This window comes from Bubalus bubalis, chromosome 12, assembly GCF_019923935.1.
Source record: "Bubalus bubalis isolate 160015118507 breed Murrah chromosome 12, NDDB_SH_1, whole genome shotgun sequence".
NCBI classification, from domain to species: Eukaryota; Metazoa; Chordata; class Mammalia; order Artiodactyla; family Bovidae; genus Bubalus; species Bubalus bubalis.
The window spans coordinates 92,035,686-92,055,158 of NC_059168.1; the positions used below are offsets into that span (position 1 = coordinate 92,035,686).

Here is a 19,473-nt window from a genome sequence, read left to right on the forward strand (position 1 = left end):
TTGAAAAGGGCTCGTCCCAAGCTGAGGGTGGCCATGCTCTCCCTCAGGGGGTGGTCCACCTTCACCCCTGCCCTGAGCCCCACCCATCTTCCTTCGCAGGCCTTCACGATCCCAGCTGTTCAGCCATTGTCTTTTTTGGTAAGAAAAACAGTTCAGCTCAACAAACATTTCCTGAGCATCTTTTGTCTTCTTGGGTCCTTATTGGTCCCAGGGGATATAGGGATGGTGAAGATAATGACCCAGGTATTAACGAGGAGGATGACTGTTGAACCATCTTGTGTTTAAAGGTCTGAATGTGAAAGCAGCCAACTGACGGTGAGAGGCTCTGGGTTCTAGGCTCTCCTTTCTGCCTTTGGTCGGATCAGATCAGATCAGATCAGTCGCTCAGTCGTGTCCGACTCTTTGCGACCCCATGTATCGCAGCACGCCAGGCCTCCCTGTCCATCACCAACTCCCGGAGTTCACTGAGACTCACGTGCATCGAGTCAGTGATGCCATCCAGCCATCTCATCCTCTGTTGTCCCCTTCTCCTCCTGCCCCCAGTCCCTCCCAGCATCAGAGTCTTTTCCAATGAGTCAACTCTTCGCATGAGGTGGCCAAAATACTGGAGTTTCAGCTTCAGCGTCATTCCCGCCAAAGAAATCCCAGGGCTGATCTCCTTCAGAATGGACTGGTTGGATCTCCTTGCAGTCCAAGGGACTCTCAAGAGTCTTCTCCAACACCACAATTCAAAAGCATCACTTCTTCTGCGCTCAGCCTTCTTCACAGTCCAACTCTCACATCCATACGTGACCACAGGAAAAACCATAGCCTTGACTAGATGAACCTTTGTTGACATAGTAATGTCTCTGCTTTTGAAAGAGCAACTCCCCTCCACCCCCCGCCACCAGTGACTGGCAAGGGGCAAATGGTTTTAAACCTCCTTGGTTTGAGTATATACTAGTTTGGCATTCTGTCTTGCTTTATGAAAAACTGTTTACTAATGAAATTAATAGTGTAAACAAGATTTGAGGAGGGCAGGCGGCCAGGGGAGGGGTTATTTAGCACACACTTCAAAGGACACCCCGCTCCAGCATCTCCACCGCGCCATTTGCATAGGTAATGATGGTGCTAATTATAGGTGGCCTCAGCTGTTAACAACAGAGTTTGCCAGGCTGCGCTACGTTATTGTAATCACCCAGTCAGAATTCTCTGGCATGCTTTTCACTGAAGATAACAAGAACAACAATAATAATGCCTATCATGTTTTCCCCCCTTGCTACGTGCCAGGCATCCTACCAGGCCCTTGACAGTCATCATCTCATGTATTCGTCACCACGGCTCTGTGTCCCAGAGATTCTTATCTCCTGTGCAGAGGATGAGACTAGGTACCGAGAGGTTAGGTCACTTCCCTGGGCGCACACAGCCTAGAAGTGGAGGGGAGAACCTGAGGTCTCGCTGACTGTCACGCTCCTTCCACTCTGCAGCACTGCTGCTCTGGGAAGACCTGTCACAGGCTCCCTCTATCTGGTTCTTATTGGGTCCTCTCAGGGGCTCCCCCCTTTCTGCAGAAGAGGGACCTGAGACCCTAACCAGTTGCTGAAGGCAGTGCAGGAAGCAAGCCCATGACCTCTTAATTTCTAGGGTAAAACCAGCCTCATATCTCCATCCACCTGTGTGTGTGTGGCTGGAGAGGTTGAGGGAGAAGGGGGCCCCTCCACTTTCCCAAGGTCTTAGAGGCCTTTATTTTAAAAAAAATAAATTTAACTGGAGTATAGTTACTTGACAATGTGGTATTCGTTTCTGTTGCACAGCAACGTGAATCTGCTGTATGCACACATATATCCCCTCTCTTTTGGATTTCCTTCCCATTTAGGTCACCAGAGAGCATCGAGTCGAGTTCCCTGTGCTGTGCAGTAGGTTCTCATTAGTTGTCTGTTTTGTACGTGGTAGCATATATACGACAACCCCAGGCTCCCGACTCACCCCACGCCCCCTCTCCCCCTTGGTGTCCATACATTCGTGCTCTACGTCTGCGTCTCCATTTCTGCAGTTTCCCCTGAGGTCTGGAGAGACTGGTGTCCCTCGCCTCTCCCACTCCAGCAGGGCTGGGCTTGGCCTCACTGCCAAGGACGATTACGAGGCAATAAGCAGGTGGGAGGACACCGCACATCCTGAATGGCTTTCCACGCGTTGCCACTGAGTCGGAAGTCACACACGGGAGGCTCAAGGCCACGCGTGGCCCGCGGGTGGGTTTCCTTTTGTTCCGGGAAGGTGGGAAGGTGATTTTTGGTGTGTTTTTAAAAAATCAGTTCCCAATATTTAAGCACTCCTAAAACATTCACCTTCAACAGTCACCAAAAAAATCTGGATTTCCAGCTTTTCTTGAAAACAATCCAAAAACACAGATGCAGTATCATTGGGCCTATGTTCCTGCAGGGCAGACAACTGGCCTCCGTGGTTTACACCAGACTCCTTCACTCCTTGGAAAGCCTTCGCGTTTGCCTAGCCTGCACCAGCTCTTCCCAGTGATCGTAGGAAGAGTATACGGGGGGATAGTGTTCCCATTCTGTAGATGACGAGCTTGGGACCCGAGTGGGCCACCCCACAAGGCTGTTGTCAGCTTGGCCTTAAACCTCCATCCGCACTGACCACCTCGTGTGGTTTTCACTGCACCTCACTGCCTCTCAGCCATGTCCAAGCCCACTGTCCACCAAGGCAAGAAGGAAACCTTTCACAGGCCTAATGACTCAAAAATAACCAACAGTGAGCCCAGGGAACCGTTCCCGTCTGCCCCCCACCCCCGCCATCTCCTTTTCCACCCTTCCCAAGGCCGGAGGGGACATGGGAAACCTATTCATTTAAACTCAATTATTTTCTCGAAGACAGGACAGAACTGAATTGGGTCAACGGCTATATTTGCTGTGCTCAGCGCTTTCCTGTGCAACAGCATCGGCCACCGGCTGCGTTGCTGGGCTCTGTGCCGCCAGCCTCACCAATTAGAACTCCCTACTGGTGGCCATTCCTTGGCAGACTTGACCCTGAAGGAGGTCGTTCACCCAGCAGGCTGTAGAAGCGGGGTCTGGTGGCCGCCACCTTCCAGTCCCTGGCCGGCTAGCTCCAGTCTGCAGGGGGAGGTGTCTCTGACCATGGAGCATCTTACAGATGAGCAAACAAAGACCCAGAGAAATTAAGCGCTTGCTGGAAAGGTGGGCCCGGAGCCAGACACTACAGGGACCTTTCCTAGCTGTAGTACTAGACTGCTCTGCACTTCTGTCTCCTCGTCTTGTAAATGAGGCGTAAGAACTCGACACACCTCCCAGGGCTAGGCGGTCACGATGTCCACGTGGCGCCGTGTGCCTGGGGCCTGCCCCCAGTCAGCCCATCTGTCCACACTCGTGTCCTCGCACGGGGCGCCAGGGTGGAGTGTGGCGGGGGACCCTGATCTTAGGAGGAGGTTGCACTGGGATATGCCTCCTCTCCGTGCAGCCTTCCCCAGTTGCTCGCACCCAAGCTGGGGCTGTTCTTGCCGTTGTCACAGGTCTTCCGTTGGGCCACACCCTGCGCTGGATACTTGCACGGGTTCCCCTGGGCCCATGGCCTGTTAAGTGTGGTTTTGCTTGGCACCAGCGTCTCTGTGCAGCTCTCCCCCACTGGACTGCCAGCTTCTCAAGGGCAGACCGTGTGTCTCGTTGACCTGCCTGTATCCTGGGGCCCCTCCTTTTCTAGCTGTGTGGCCTCGGACTGGATGTTGAACCTCAGCGGGCCTGTCTGTAAAATGGGAACAGCGGTGCCTCCCTCTGATGCTCGTCACAGAGAGGAGGCCAGCAGCGTTCAGACACAGCAGTGCTGCAGCAGCTTCTCAGAAAACACGTGGAAGAAATCAAATCAGACACTCGCTGTCCACCCCTAGACCCGGGAACCTCCGAGAGCAGGGCTCTGAGCGATCCGGGAGGGGCTGTCAGTGCCGTCTGGCTGCACAACTGCTGTCTGCTCACGTGGAGAAGTGAGGACAGGGCCGTGGCCTGCGGGCCTCCCCTGCCTGCCTCCATCATCTCTTGCTGCGGACAGAGGGCGGGACTTTCGCAGGGGCCTGGCTGTGCCAGCCTCGCGGTTCTCCCCAGGTCACAGGGCCTGGCAACCTACGTCTCCTTCTGGCAGCATTAGGGCCTGGAGGTGGAGTGGGGCCTCCTCCCTACTTCCCCATCGCCAGTTGCAGGGGTCGGGGAGGGGTGAAGGGGACAGTTCAGGGGGGTTTGAATTCCCTGGCCTCTCAGGGTGGTGGTGAAATGAGGGGACATGTGTGACCTTGGCCTCATGGAGACGTGGTGTGGTGGTGGCTGTGAAGGAAGGGCCCCGCTCCGAGGCGGTGGGGCCTGGGCAGCAGGTGACCCCGTCAGAGACCCAGAAGCTGGGCTCTCGATGGGAACGCAGTGAGCAGCACTGGCGTCTCACGGGGACCAGGAGCTTAGGAGTGAGGGGGAATTGACCACAAACTGATCCTGCAGCCGGGGAGGCAGTCACAGCCTCGGAAACTGGACCCAACCCCTCTCCCTGGCTTGCTGACAGCACTCAGGCCCTGGAACACCGCGCGGGCGTAGCCCAGGACTTGGCACCGTGACAGCCGAGGAAGAGAAGTGCTGACCATGTCTCACCGCTGGTTCGAGTCAGTTTACTCCTGTGTTTTTGCACGAAGGCATCACAGGGGTAGGAATTTACTCCCCCTAAATGCTTAGATGGAAACATTACCGTGTTTTGAGTGAACATGTGTCAACATCACTGTTGGGGGGAAGGTTCCAGGATTCTCTGCCAGCTGAAGTCATTACCACCAGACACTGGTTGGGGGCCTGGCAGATGGGGTGGAGGCAGCCAGGCTGATGAGGGGGAGGGGGTAGCCAGAGGGTAGGAGTCCTCATGGGAGCAGGGGAGGGGGTCTGAGCAGGTAGAGCGGGGGAGGGAGCTGGTTGGCTGCAGGCTGACAATATACATTAACCCCTCTCTCCCAGGTCACGCAACAGTGGGCTTGGGGAACTTGAGGGCTGGGGACAGAGAACAAAGGCTCTGGAAGGGTGAGCGCCAACAGCTCAGGCCAGGAAGACAGGCTGGGGTCAGGTTGTTGAGGGGCCTGTAATCGTAGCTGCGACCAGTAACTAGCTGTGTGACCTTGAGCAGCTTTTCCACCCTCTCTGTGCTTCAGCTTCATCTTAGTAAAACATTTCTGTGGCTACCCACAGCTTAGGGCTCTTTGGAAGTGTAAGAAGGTAATGTATGTAAAATACCCAGTGTGGGCCTGGCACAGAGCAGGTGCCAGGACACATTTACTGTTTGTTGGTGATGATAAAACCTCACAAGTATAGATGTGCTCACATAAATTAACAGCTGGGACACACCACAGCTGTTACTCAGAAGTGGCCCCGAGTCTGATACCAAGTTTGTTTTCTCACCGTCCACTCAGTGCAGCAGTGGTCTCTTCAGAAGCCCTTGTCCGTGAAGAGCCAGGGCCCGGGGCTGACTCTCCTCTGCGGGGCATCCCTCTCTGGTCCGTTCTGCTTTTGCCCTGCAGACTTGGTGGGGGGTGGGGGGTGGGGGAAGCAGTGGGTTGCAGCAGCGCCCTTCTCTGGAAGGGGCAGTTCTGGGCGGGCCACAGAAGGCTTCTGTCCTCTACACGGGCTCTAGAAAGGAGAGGCTCCATGGTCACAAGAGAGGTCCTCCCTCCCAGGGTGGAGCATCACTGTCCCCAAGGGGATGTACAAGCAGTGCCTGGAAGTGTTCCTTGACAGCCTTGGGGCCAGCTCCTTCGCACCCCAGAAAATGGGAACCTCCTTGAGGAAGGCGGGTTCCAGAGTCCCCCAGAGAGCCTGGCCCAGCTGGTGAAACACCTTCAGGTCTGGAAGATAAGGCAACATCTGGGCTCTGAGCTTTTGGAAGAAGACACCCATCACACATTTATGGAGTCCTAGGACTTGAAGATGGAGAAGGCAATGGCAACCCATTCCAGTACTCTTGCCTGGAAAATCCCATGGGTGGAGGAGCCTGGTAGGCTGCAGTCCATGGGGTTGCTAAGCGTCAGACACGACTGAGTGACTTCACTTTCACTTTTCACTTTTCATGCATTGGAGAAGGAAATGACAACCCACTCCAGTGTTCTTGCCTGGAGAATCCCAGGGACGAGGGAGCCTGGTGGGCTGCCGCCTATGGGGTCACACAGAGCCGGACATGACTGAAGTGACTTAGCAGCAGCAGCAGGACTTGAAGAACCAGAGATGAAAAGACCCCAGAGAGGGTCTGTTGGAACAGACAGCAGGACCCAGGAGAAAGGGAGGATGACTGGGGATTCGGGAAGAGAGAGAACAGTTCCTGGGCCTGGGCACACTGGGAATGCGGTGGGCAGTGAAGCTGGGTCTTGAAAGGCGCATGAGAATTGGAAATTGGGGCGGGAGGGGAGATCAGGGGGAGTGGAGGTGTGGCTCCCCCTGAAAGAGAGAAAGGGGAGGGGTGCAGGATGCACAGAGAGAGAAGAGGCAGATCCGTGGCTGGAGCGGGTGGGTGTGGGGGGGAGGAGTGTGCAGTGGGTAGATGGGGCCTAATAATTCAGGAGGCCTGGCCACTGGGGGTACTGAAACCAGGAGTAACTGGATCGGGGCAGTCTCTGAAATTCCAAGGATGTTCCCCATGTTCTCACTCCATTTTACATATTATTCAAGATGGCTCTGAAGGGATCTTGCAAGAGGTTATGCAGTCCCCTGAGCTGAGGCTCAAAGGATTTGGACGAAGCACCTTATTCAAGGTCAAATAACTGGCAAGTACATCTTCTGACCCCCAGAGAGAAGCTTATTTCGCTTTAGCTTGTGACCTTCTCCCGTGACAGCTATCATGCAGAGGGAAAGCCCTGTCACAGGGGCCTGTTTTATTATAAAAAGACATTAGAACTGTGTGGATCCACCAATGGGGATGGCTTCCTGCCTGGGGAAAATCTGGGAAGGCTTCCAGGAAGAGGGGGTATTAGAGAGGGAGTTAAGAGGGGACCAGCAAATAGGTGCAAATGAGTGTCTGGGGTTAGCAGATCTACTTTCAGATTGTGGCTCACCCAACTTAGGCAAGTGATTGAGCTTCTCTGGACTTGATTTCTTCATTTGTAAAGTGGTTATAGTGTCCTCCTTACCTGATTAATGCTATTATTGATGTCCAGTGAGAGGCCTGCTTGGGGCCTGCACCCTGGAAGAGTGCTCAGAGATAGGCTCCACCCCCTCCATCTCTGGTGCCTTGCATTCTTTGGGAGGGAAAGGGCTTCTTCTGCCCTAGGGCCTCCCTTGGTGACTACAGCCTCACCTCTCCCTTGTTTTGAATTTTTATTCAGTTCAGTTGCTCAGTTGTGTCCGACTCTTTGCGACCTCGTGGACCACAGCATACCGGGCTTCCCTGCCCTTCACTATCTCCCGGAGTTTGCTCAAACTCAAGTCCATTGAGTCAGTGATGCCATCCAACCATCTTATTCTGTCACTGTCTTCTCCTCCTGCCTCAATCTTCCCCAGCATCAGGGTCTTTCCAGTGAGTCGGCTCTTCGCCTCAGGTGGTCGAAGTATTGGAGCTTCAGCATCAGTCCTTCAGATGAATATTCAGGGTTGATTTCCTTTAGGATTGACTGGTTTGATCTCTTTGCTGTCCATAGACCCAGATGAAGCTGGGAGGGGAAGCCTCACCTCAGAAGGAAGGGACCCACCAATAAGGGCACTGGCTAGGAGTTCTCTGGGGTTTGGGGGTATGAGCAGATGGAGTGGGTGGGTCTTTTTGGATTACCTGTGCCTGTCAGAACAGTGCTGAGCCCAAGCAAGGACACCCCAGGGGATGGAGGGAGTTACTTCCCATGATGGGTATTGCTGTGGGGCTACAGGTAGACAGACCTCTTGATGAGTCCTACAGGTGTCCTACCTGCACACAATAGGTGCCTGACAGTCTGGCACTTAGTAGGAGCTCAGTTGTTGCCAAGGGTCTGGAGCAGGCTGAAACCACGTGGACTGGACTGGAGCTTGCAAACTCTGGAGTTGAGGCTGTGGAGTAGGCAGGACCGACCTCAGGTGTTCTCCCACCCACCTGTTCATCCATATTTACCTGGAGGGGGTGGATGACATGATCCCATTGCACCAGAGAGTATACAGCAGCCACTCTAGTTTGATTAGCCCCTCTGGATGGTGGCTGTAAGGGAAGTAGGAGTGATTCCGTATGTGTGGTGGAGGCTCAATACCTGGAAAACATTGCTGTGGCTTTCCAGTAGGATGGAAAAGGGGGTGACCCCAGGCAAAAAGGTCGGGCTGGCTGGCTGTGCCTTTCCCAGAGGGATTTTCAGTTCAGTGAGGGTGGTATCAGTGTGACTCAAGGGTGAATCCTAGGCCAGTGAGTGGGGCACCATTTGGGCTCCTGGGTCCGTCTTGTGGCACTCAGAGACCTGGGCAGCTCACTCCCTCTCCCTTCTGCTGCTGCTAAGTCACTTTAGTAGTGTTTGACTCTGTGTGACCCCATAGACAGCAGCCCACCAGGCTCCCCCATTCCTGGGATTCTCCAGGCAAGAACACTGGAGTGGGTTGCCATTTCCTTCTCCAGTGCATGAAAGTGAAAAGTGAAAGTGAAGTCGCTCCGTCGTGTCCGACTCTTCGCGACCCCATGGACTGCAGCCCACCAGGCTCCTCTCCCTTCTGCTGCTGCTGCTGCTAAGTCGCTTCAGTCATGTCCGACTCTGTGCGACCCCATAGATGGCAGCCCACCAGGCTCCCCCATTCCTGGGATTCTCCAGGCAAGAACACTGGAGTGGGTTGCCATTTCCTTCTCCAATGCATGAAAGTGAAAGTGAAGTCGCTCAGTCATGTCCGACTCTTAGCAACCCCATGGACTGCAGCCTACCAGGCTCCTCCGTCCATGGGATTTTCCAGGCAAGAGTACTGGAGTGGGGTGCCATTGCCTTCTCCGCCTCTCCCTTCTACCAGGCACTAAACCTCCTGCTGGCCCAGCCCAGGACAGAGAATAACCGCCCTTAGAGGGAGCTTGAACCCAGTTCTTCCCAGCGAGGGGACCTGTCTAGCTATCTAGTTCCAAGCTGGGGCACGAAGTCGGGTGTCCTGTTTGACTGGGTGACCGTGGTAGACAACCCCCGTGGGTTTGCACCTCCGTCTTTGTTCGCATTTTTTAAACGTCCGAATGGAAGTACGGGGTTAGGGAAGGTACTGGCCCTGGAGAGAGAGGGTGGAGAGCCTCCGGGCTGCTGCTGCTCTGAGCCCCACGAATTCCGGCCGGGCATCATCCCCGCCCGCGTCCGGAGCGCAGTGGCGGGTTGGGATGGAAAGCCGTTGCAGCTGGGGCAGTTGGCGGCAGCTGGCCGCGGAATGTCCCCTGCGGCCGGCCTGGGAGGGCAGGGCCGGAGGCTCGGGGTGGGAGGGCTGGGGGCGGGGCCGGCCGCTTCGGGCCTGGAGCGCGAGGGGCGTGATGCCGGGCGGTCAGGGGTCGCACCCTGGACTTTCCGGGAGCTTGGGTTGGGGGAAGGTGGTTTGGGTGCACCCCCGTCTTTTGGTCAACACCCCCTCCACGGCCGCTCTCACTTAGACAGCTTTGGCCGGCCTGTCTCATACCAGCCAGAAGCAAAACTAGTATTCGTTCAGGACACCTATTAGTGCCTGCTTTGTGCAAGGCATGGCCGGAGGTGTGTCGGACCTACCAGGTGAACAGGTCCGGACAGTCTCCCAGGGGGAAGAGGAGGGGGCCCAAGCAAGAGCGTTTTAGATCAGTGTCATCCGGAAGCTGAGTGATAACCTGGGGGTGTGGGGGAAGTTGCTCCTTTGGTTAGAACAGCCTCTGGTAAGGCGCGCAACGTTTGATCTGTGAGCCTGGCCTAGAGCCAGGGCCATGCGGAGGGAACGGCAAGTGCAAAGGCCCGGAGGCGGGGCTGGGGCAGGGTGTGGCACCTTGGGGGCGGAGCCGGAGACTCCTCGGCGGGCCTCCTCCAGTCTCCTGGAGAACCCGGGGCTAGGTCCCGGGATCTACACCCTGCCCGTGTTCCTTGGGAGGGCGACGTGCTCCTGGCTGGAAGTGCATATCTTTCCGGACGTCTTGGACCTGGAGGTTGTGCCCTGTGGTTACCTGTATGGAAGGCTGTAATTTTCCACTTGTTCCCTGGAGGACCCGGAAATCTCTAGATGTCACCGCTGTGTTTTTTTAAGTCATTTTTGAAGTTTCAGCTTGGAAGACGAGTCAGCGTGTGCTTTGCGGGAAGGGAAAGCCCACCTGTTCAACTCCTGTTAGATGCTGGCCTTGGTTGAGGGGTCCCCACGTCTGGCCAGGAGAGGCACCTTGGTGCATGCCGGCCTCAAGAATGAGCCTCTGTGGCTTCGGACTCCTCTGTGACAGCCTCGGCAAGATCATGGGCCGGGCTTCTCTATGGAGATCCCACCATCCTCAAAAGCCAGATGTGGCTCCCAGGCTCCTGGTACCGAGACCCTGTTCAGCCCAGAGGCCTATCCCACTGCCAAGGTCTGTGGATGGCTCTGCCCTGGGAAGGGGGTGCAGGAAACTTCCTGTCCTGTGGGTGGGCTGGCTGGATAGCTGTGGGTGGGGGCTGGAGGGTGTGAGGGCTGTTTCTCCAAGGAGGTCCAGCCCTGGGACCTCACCCACCCTCCGACCAGGGCCTGGTTGATCCCCCACAGTCCTTCCTGCGCAGCCTGGTTTCCACACTGACGCGGGTAGAATGAATGGGAGACTCCCTTGGGCTTGGAAGGAAGAGTGAAGGTGGGGACCGGCTCCTGCCTCCTGGGAGCCAGGCCGTGTCCTCCTGGGAGCTTTAAGTGCAGGGGGAGAGGATGGTGAGACACCCACTGACCAAGGAGGTGGAAGCAGACAGGCAAAGCTGTGGGGAAAGAGATCTAGGCGCAGGGTATCTGTGAGGTTGGAAGGTGGGCTGTGAAGAGGGGGGTTTCTGAAACCCCAAGTTTCAGAGCCAGTGACAGCCCTCGGGCTTCTCTTTACCTAGCCTGGGGCTCCCAGCCACTGCCTCTTGGAGACAGATTTAATAATCCTAGGCTGTCTCTGTGGCGGTTAGTATTGCAGGAGAGAAGCTTTACTCCTAAAACTTTTATTGATCCAGACACTAATAAAAAGTAAAGAGTTTTTTGGAGCAAGGTTTTTTTCCCTTTTTTCTACTAGCGCAAAGAACATCAGGGCCCTAAAACACGGAAGTGTTTTCCTCCTCCTCCTAGATTTGGTGGTGGGTAGGGTTGGCCTCTTTCAGATGTCACCTCTCCAGGAGGCTTCCCTGATCCTGCAGGTCTGCTTTGATGTTTAGTCGCTCCTTCGTGTTCCACTCTTTAACCCCGTGGCCTGTAGCCCCGCTGGGCTCCTCTGTCCATGGGATTTTCCCAGGTGAGAATACTGGAGTGGGTTGCCATTTCCTTCTCCAGGGGATCTTCCCCACCCAGGGATTGAACCCTTGCAGGCAGATTCTTTACCGCTGAGCCACTGGGAAAGCCCACAGTCATGCGTTTTCTCAAGCAATTAACAGGCCACCACTGTGCCTCTGGTCTGTCCTGTCCCCCAGGAGGGCTGGGGTGTCACCGAAAGCTTTCCTGTGCGCCTGAGACCCCCGGGCAGTGAGCAGCACTTGCTTCAAGGTGGCAGAGGCGTGGCCCTTGACTTCTTGTGTCTTTCTGGGTTTGGTGTTCTTCGTTTCTTTATTTTAACAAGTTTGTTTCATACATACTTACTGAGTTTTTACACCTTGCTAGACCCTTCCATAGGATTTAGAAATACAGCAGAGCTTCCCTTCTGTCAGGAGAGACAGAGAATCATAAATGAGTGGAGAAGCAAATAAGTAATTCCAGACTGGGTGATGTGAGTCAGGGTTTTTGTCTGCTTTGTTCAGCACCTAAAATAGTGCCTGCACGTCGTTGTTGTTGTTGTTGGTTTGCACTTAATAAATATTTGCTGGCTGAACAAGCAAGATGATAATGAAGGAAACAGCCAAGTGTTTCTATGGGGAGGAGTTAGGGTGGGGGGGGGGGCGGGCGTGGGGAGGGGGCCAGGACCTGTTGTAGCCGATCCAGCCTGCCTTTAGCAGAAGGGGGTGGAACTGGAGCTCCTGCCTAGGCGTTAGAGAGGACAAAGTCCCTGAGGCGGGAAAACCTCTGCTTCTAGAGGCAGATGGGGGTTGCCAGATGAGGTCAGATGTCCTGGGGAGGAGTTTAGTCAGTTCAGTTGCTGAGCCCTGTCCGACTCTGCGACCCCACGGACTGTAGCACACCAGGCCTCCCTGTCCGTCCTCCCTGTCCGTCGCCAACTCCCAGAGTTGACTCAAACTCATGTCCATTGAGTCGTTTGAAGTCAAATTGCTGTCAGGAGTAATTGGAGGGTTTTTAGCCCAAAAGTTAAATAATAGGATTTGCGTTTCTGAAGGATTCCCCCTGACTCCCAGGTAGGGGGTTAGGGTCAGACTGATAAAGAGGCTTGGACAGGTGTGAGAGATTTTAGAGGTGGTAGTGACAGGATTTTGGCTTCCTTAGTGGCTTCTTGGGCTCTAAAATCACTGCAGATGGTGACTGCAGCCGTGAAATTAAAAGACACTTGCTCCTTGGAAGAAAAGCTATGACCAACCTAGACAGCATATTAAAAAGCAGAGATATTACTTTGCCAACAAAGGTCTGTCTAGTCAAAGCTATGGTTTTTCCAGTCGTCGTGTATGGACGTGAGAGTTGGACTATAAAGAAAGCTGAGCGCCAAAGACTTGATGCTTTCAAACCATGGTATTGGAGAAGACTCTTGAGAGTCCCTTGGACTGCAAGGAGATCCAACCAGTCACTCCTAAAGGAAGTCAGTCCTGAATATTCATTGGAAGGACTCATGATGAAACTGAAATACTTAGAAACTCCATGATACATGATGGAACTCCAATACTTTTGCCACCTGATGTGAAGAACTGACTCTTTAGAAAAGACCCTGATGCTGGAAAAGATTGAAGGCAGGAGGAAAAGGCAGCAACAGAGGACGAGATGGTTGGGTGGCATCACCAACTCAATGGACATGAGTTTGAGCAAGCTCCGGGAGATGGTAACGGACAGGGACACCAGGCATGCTGCAGTCCGAGGGATCGAAAAGAGTTGGACACGACTGAGCGACTGAACTGAACTCAGTGGCTCAGTGGTAAAGAAATCGCAGGAAACTCGGGTTCAATCCGCAAATCGGGAAGATCCCCTGGAGAGGAAAATGGCAACCCACTTCAGTATTCTTGCCTGGAGAATTCCACAGATAGAGAAGCCTGGTGGGCAATACAGTCCTGGGGTCTCAAAGAGTCGGACACGACTGAGCAGCTAAACAGCAGAGAACGGCAGTGGTAGGGTGTGCTGATGGATTAGGCTCTGAAGGCCAGGGAGAGGGAGGGTGGCTGGCCTCTGAGACTCCTGGATTAAGCCCTGAGACAAAGCTCCACTTCGGATATTTCAGATTTGAAGTTCTGTGAGGTGTCCAAGGGCTGTCAGGCCAGCATTTAGATATATGTGTCTGGAGCGCAGGGAAGGGGAAGGCTGGGAGAGAAGCTCTGGAGTCTTGAGCACTGGAGGTGTCTAAAGCTGAGGAGTGGATGAGCTCCACAAAGGAGAGGGTTTCACCAAGGGAAGAGTGCTCCCACATCAGCGTCTGACAAACTCCAAGACCAGGAGGAAAGGTGTGCAGAGAGGGGAGGGTGGCAGCCTGGGAGGGAGGGGGTGCGTCGGAGAGTGTGGTGGCCTGGGTCTCAGGGAGGGAGCTAGCTACCCTGTGGAGGAAGGAGGGGACTGGAACTGTGGTTGGCTCTGGTCGCCTGTGGGGCCATCAGGAGAAGGGGGTCGGGCCATGTGTGTGCTGAATAGAAAGGAAGTGAGTTGAAGAGGAGGCAGCAGGGCCTGAGGAGGGCGAGGCAAGTGGGCCAGTCCAGGGATCCAGGGAGGGCGAGTGAGGGGCTCCCACGCCCTCCGTCCGCACCTGCTCTACCGGCCGTGGGCCTCCCCCAGGATCCTCTGAGCGGGATCCCTAGAGTTCAGATTGGGGAGGGCTGGACTGGGCCCCTCTAAGTGACGTCTTTGAGCTCTCTCTCTCACTGTCTCCTTGGAGGGCTCGCATCTCACCCTGTGGTGTCACCTGCCCTTCTTCCCCTCTCCCCACCTGAACGCTCTTTGAGTCCAGGCGCCTAAGGGAGAGCACCATGAGCCTGGCTCTCCTTGCAAGGCCCTCTACCTTTCCCAGAGCTGAGCTGGACTTGGTCTGCACTGATGGCTTCGCTCTGGACGCTTCTTTGGTGGGTTTGGCCTCCAGAGAAGTTTGAGGTCCATTTCAGAATATTTTGGTGCCCCAGATCTTGATCTCTCTGCCACACTTAGCCATGAGGCAGGAACGGTGGGGTGGGGGAGTTAGAATGTGTTCGGCTCATTGAGGGGACAGTGTAGAGCTGGGGACAGCCCAAGAGCTAACAGTCTCCAGATGGGTTCTGAGTGTCTGTTGAATGAATGGCACTCAGATATTTGAGTCTTTGGGCTCCCAAGTTGTTTTGGTAAATGCTTTCTCTGCATTTGGCTAGCCACTGTTTTTACATCTTTTCTTTTCCAAGGATAGCGTGTTTCCTCATTTTATACACGAAGAAACTGAGGCACAGGAAAGTAAAGGATTTTCCCAAAGTCCCACAGTTGCTGAGTAACACAACCAGAATCACTACCCAGCCCTGCAGACTTCCAAATCACTCCACCTACTGACAGATGAACCCTATGGACAAGGAGATGATGGTGTGAGTTTAAGGCACCCAGGTCCCTCCCTGCCCCCTCAGAAGCGGTATGCTCTGCCGGGGCTGTCGGGCATGCCTCCTGCCTCCTGATCCCTGATTCTTCTGGTCCCCCTCCCCCCGCTTCTCCTTCCCCTGCTCCCCAAGAAGCACACGCACCAGTTGCTTTAGGTTCTAGGAAGATGGAAGAGGCTTCCCAGGTAGCTCAGTGGTAGAGAATCTGCCTGCCGATGATGGCTGCTGAACTCCTCGATAGAAAGGCAGCTTAGTGGCAGCACATCCCCTGGGAGACTCCTAAGGAGGTGAGGGTTCACCCCTCATAGTGGGGAGACTGAGGTCCAGAGCTGGCCAGGTGGGCTCTGCCTGGAGAGGTGATGCCTTTTGCTGCCTCCTGACATGTCCCGTGGCCTGGAGCCTTTGCACCCTCTCACTCCCAACAGATCCCAGTTAGCCTGGGGGTGGGGTGGGGCGGGGCAGAGGCAGGGCCTGTTTTCAGGTCACAAGGAATTCCGACTACAGCCCAGCCTTTCGTGACCTGGGTGCTTTTGAGGAGGGTGGGCAGCTGGAACGTGTTAAAGGGTGGTCTTGCCTGGGAGTCACTGAGGATCCTGGGTGGACCCCGTCTTTACAGAAATCAACTGAGGCCCAGAGAGAGATGTGACTCTTGCCCAGAGTCACTATTCAGAAAGTGACCACTTTGTGTCTCCCAGCATATCCTGGGGCAGTGTCCTTCAGCCTAGCTAAACAGGCTGGCCTTTATCAAGTGTTCCCTGGAAGGCAGCTTTGTTCTGTAGCTTATTGAGTCCTCACGGCAAGCCCTGGGGGCTGAGCGCTGTTGATGTTATTGCAGAGGGGGAAGCAGGCCCAGAGAGGTGACCTGACTTGTCCAAGAACACAAGATTGCAAGTGGCACAGTCCAGATTTGAACAGTCTGACTTCAGAGCCCATGTTCCTAACCACTAGGCTACACAGCTTCCGACTTACTTGACTGCCAGGCTCCATAGAAACAGACCAAGGGTGGTAAATCCTTGAATGACCTGGCGCCTGCAGAGTTAGGCCTGAGGACTGTGCCTGGTCTTGGCCTTTGTGATAGGATGGCCGTACAGCACCTCTGGGCTGCCCACCCACTCCTGGTTTCCAGAAGTGGCCCACTCTTCTTGAAGGGCTTGCTAGACCAGGTACAGAGGCCCAGGCAGTCAAGTCTCTCCTGTCCTCTGCCCTTTGAGTGTGTGTGTGTGTGTGTGCGTGCTCAGTCATGTCTGACTCCTTGCATCCCCATGGGCTGTATAGCCCAGCAGGCTCCTCTGTCCATGGGATTTCCCAGGCAAGAATCTGGGAGTGGGTTGCCATTTTTCTTCTCCATTCTTCTCCTCTGCCTGCTCCTATTTTAGCAGCTCACAGGCTGTGCCCACTCTTGGAGCCTAGGGGGCCCCAGAAGGCCCCCACCCCTGCAGTCCCACCTCTTTTCCTGTGGATCGTGGTCAGCTTGCCTGAGCCCTGAGCCTGGAAGGATGGGGTACCCCTCCTCTGACTTTGGAGCCGGTTTGGGAAGGAGGGAGAGCCTGGCTGTCAGGGCCTGTGTGCAGGGCTCCAGACCTCCCTCTTCTCTTCCTCCCTCTCCCTGCCGTTCCCGTGCTCATGGTCTCTAGTCTTCTCATCTGTGAGAAGGGGGAAAGAACACAACCGAGCTCATAGGGTTCTGAGGCTTAGACTGGAAGCCCAGTGTTGGGGCACCTGTGATGAAAGATGCTAGTGGAGGCGGAACAGATGGGGCCTCCAGAGGCCAGGTGGGAGAAGACGCCCGGCCCTGGCTGACCTCATGTGGCTGGGCCCTGGCTGCGGACTGTGCCATCCCGAGTGAGTCGGGAACCCTCGCGCACCATGGCTTCCTCCTCTGAAAGATGCGCCCAGGTGCTGCCTGCCTGGCATAGTTGTGAGGAGGAGTCATGAGATGCTGCTGTGAAGGAGTGTTGTGCTGGCCCGTTGTGAGGGTTGAAAAATTTGTCTTTCCCACTCTTATTCTTGAGATGTCGCCATCCCACAGAAAAAGAAGGGCAAGAAGGCAAAGTGGTTGTCTGAGGAGGCTTTACAAATAGCTGAAGAAGGAAGAGAAGAAACAAGAGAGAAAGGGAAAGATACACTCAACTGAATGCAGAGTTCTAGAGACTAGCAAGGAGAGATAAGAAAGCCTTCTTCAATGAACAGTGCAAAAAAGTAGAGGAAAACAATAGAATGGGAAAGACTAGAGATCTCATCAAGAAAATTGGAGATATCAAAGAAACACTTCACATAAGGATAGGTGCACTAAAGGACAGACATGATAAGGACCTAACAGAGGCAGAAGAGATTAAGAAGATGTGGCAAGAATACACAGAAGAACTATATAAAAAAGTTGACCCAGAAAACCATGATGGTGTCTTCTCACCTAGAGCCTCAAGTGGTCCTTCGGAAGCATCACTACAAACAAAGCTAGAGAAGGTGATGGAATGCCAGCTGAAATATTTCAGATCTTAAAAGATGCTGCTGCTAAAGTGGTGTACTCAATATGTCAGCAAATTTGGAAGACTCAGCAGTGACCAGAGGACTGGAAAAGGTCACTTTTCATTGCAGTCCCAAAGAAGGAGCAGTGCAAAAGAATGTTCAAACTATTGGACAGCTGTGCTCCTTTTGCGTGCTAGTAAGGCTATACTCAAAATCCTTCAAGCTAGTCTTCAGCAATACATGAACAGCGTACTTCGAGATGTACAAAATGGGTTCAGAAAAGGCAGAAGAATCAGAGATCAAATTGCCAACATTAATTGGATCATAGAGAATGTGAGGGAGTTCTAGAAAAACATCTACTTCTGCTTCATTGACTATGCTAAAGCCTTTGAATGTGTGGATCACAACTGGAAAATTCTTAAAGTGAAGGGAATACCAGACCACCTTATCTGTCTCCTGAGAAGCCTGTCTGTGGATCAAGAAGCAACAGTTAGAACTGGACATGGAACAACAGACTGGTTCCAAATCGGGAAAGGAGTATGTCAAGGCTGTATATTGTCATCTTGTTTATTTAACTTACATGTAGAGTACATCATGCAGAATGCTGGACTGGATGAGTCACAAGCTGGAATCAAGATTGCTGGGAGAAATATCAACAACCTTAGATGTGCAGATGGTAGATACCACCCTAATGGCAGAATTAATGAAGGGGCACTAAAGAGCCTCTTGACAGGGGTGAAAGAGAAGGGTGAAACAGCTTGTTTAAAACTCAACATTTAAAAAACTAAGATCATGGCATCCGGTTCCATCACTTCATGGCAAATAGAAGGGGAAAAGTAGAAGCATTGACAGGTTTTATTTTCTCGGCCTCCAAAAATCAGTGTGGATGGTGATTGCAGCCATGAGGTTAAAAGATGCTTGCTCCTTGGAAGGAAAGCTATGACAAACCTAGACAGCGTATTAAAAAGCAGAGACATCACTTGCCGACAAAGGGCCATCTAGTCAAAGCTATGGTTTTTCCAGTAGTCGTGTACAGATGTGAAAATAGGACCATAAAGAAGGCTGAACACCAAAGAATCGATGCTTTTGAACTGTCGCAGTGGAGAAGATTCTTGAGAGTCCCTTGGACAGCAGGGAGCTCAAACCAGTCAATCCTAAAGGAAATCAACCCTCAATATTCATTGGAAGGACTGATGCTGAAGCTCCAATACTTTGGCCACCTGATGCAAAGAGCCGGCTCATTCGAAAAGACTCGGATGCTGGGAAAGGTTGAAGGCAAAAGAAGAGGGCGGCAAAGGATGAGGTGGATAGATAGCATCACCGGCTCAATGAACATGAATTTAAGCAAACTCTGGCAGATAGTGAAAGACAGGAAAACCTGGCCTGCTGCATTCCATGGGGTTGCAAAGAGTTGGACACAACTTAGCAAGTGAACAACAACAGATGAATTTGGATTTTTACTATTGGGCATTTTGTCTAAAATCTTCCCGAGACTTCTAATCTGATCCTGACTTTTGAGGGATTTGGGGATTTTTGCCGTGTTGTGTCCTATACAGAAAAAGGGAGCTGTGCCTTTAAGTCCTCAGCAACCCCAAGTGGGACACTGGCCCTTTAAAAGCACATTACAGAGAGTTGGAACTTAGCCTTTGTTTAACTAGCCATGTTCAGTCCCAGCGGACAGGGCTGGAGCGGTATGTCTAGGACCAGAGTGGGGTTGGACTGGCTGGGCCCGGTGGGGGACAGCGGGCAGCGGGGGTGGCTGGCCCAGCCCCTCGGTTTCCCAAGCCCGGTGGCCGCACTGAGGGATGGTGAGTGACCTGATGGCCTGAGCGGAGGTCTGGATGAGGGAGGCCGGGGAAGAGGGCAGGGGGATGGCCGCCAGCCTTGGCCCCTGAGCAGCCTCTCAGGCCCAGGGAGCAACTAACTGAGGCGCGTGGGAGCAGCCCGTCAGAGAGGGTGCCTGGTCTCGGGAGGGCTTCGGCTGTTCCCCAGCGATGGTGTCTCTGCCCCGCTGCAGGCATCTTCCGCCGCCCAGAATGTGGAAGCAATTAGGATGGCCCGCCAAAAAAGCAAGAAACGGAGGAGTGTTGTTGCTGTTTTTAGTTTTTAAAAGAGAGGAAATCCAGTGTCAGTGGCCCCTTTCCGTGAGCAGGCCCAGGGGCAGCTGTGGCTGCTCCGAGAACCGGGAAATGAGGAGCCCGGCCTTTGCTCGGAATCGCCGAGTCCAGGGCTGT

The 19,473-nt window shown here is 53.8% G+C and overlaps 1 protein-coding gene across 9 annotated transcripts in view; it reads left to right on the forward strand.

Annotated features, from left to right (window-relative positions):
* LOC102394877 (DAB2 interacting protein) overlaps positions 1–19,473 on the forward strand; it is a 212,694-nt gene that overhangs the window by 153,177 nt on the left and 40,044 nt on the right. Inside the window, exon 1 of one of the 9 annotated variants that reach the window (XM_044926307.2) lies at positions 18,892–19,047. The exons of the other annotated variants lie outside the window; for them this stretch is intronic. The gene's annotated coding sequence lies outside the window, so the exon portion shown is untranslated. Of the gene's footprint in view, positions 1–18,891; positions 19,048–19,473 lie in introns of those variants that run through there. 9 annotated transcript variants of the gene reach the window in all.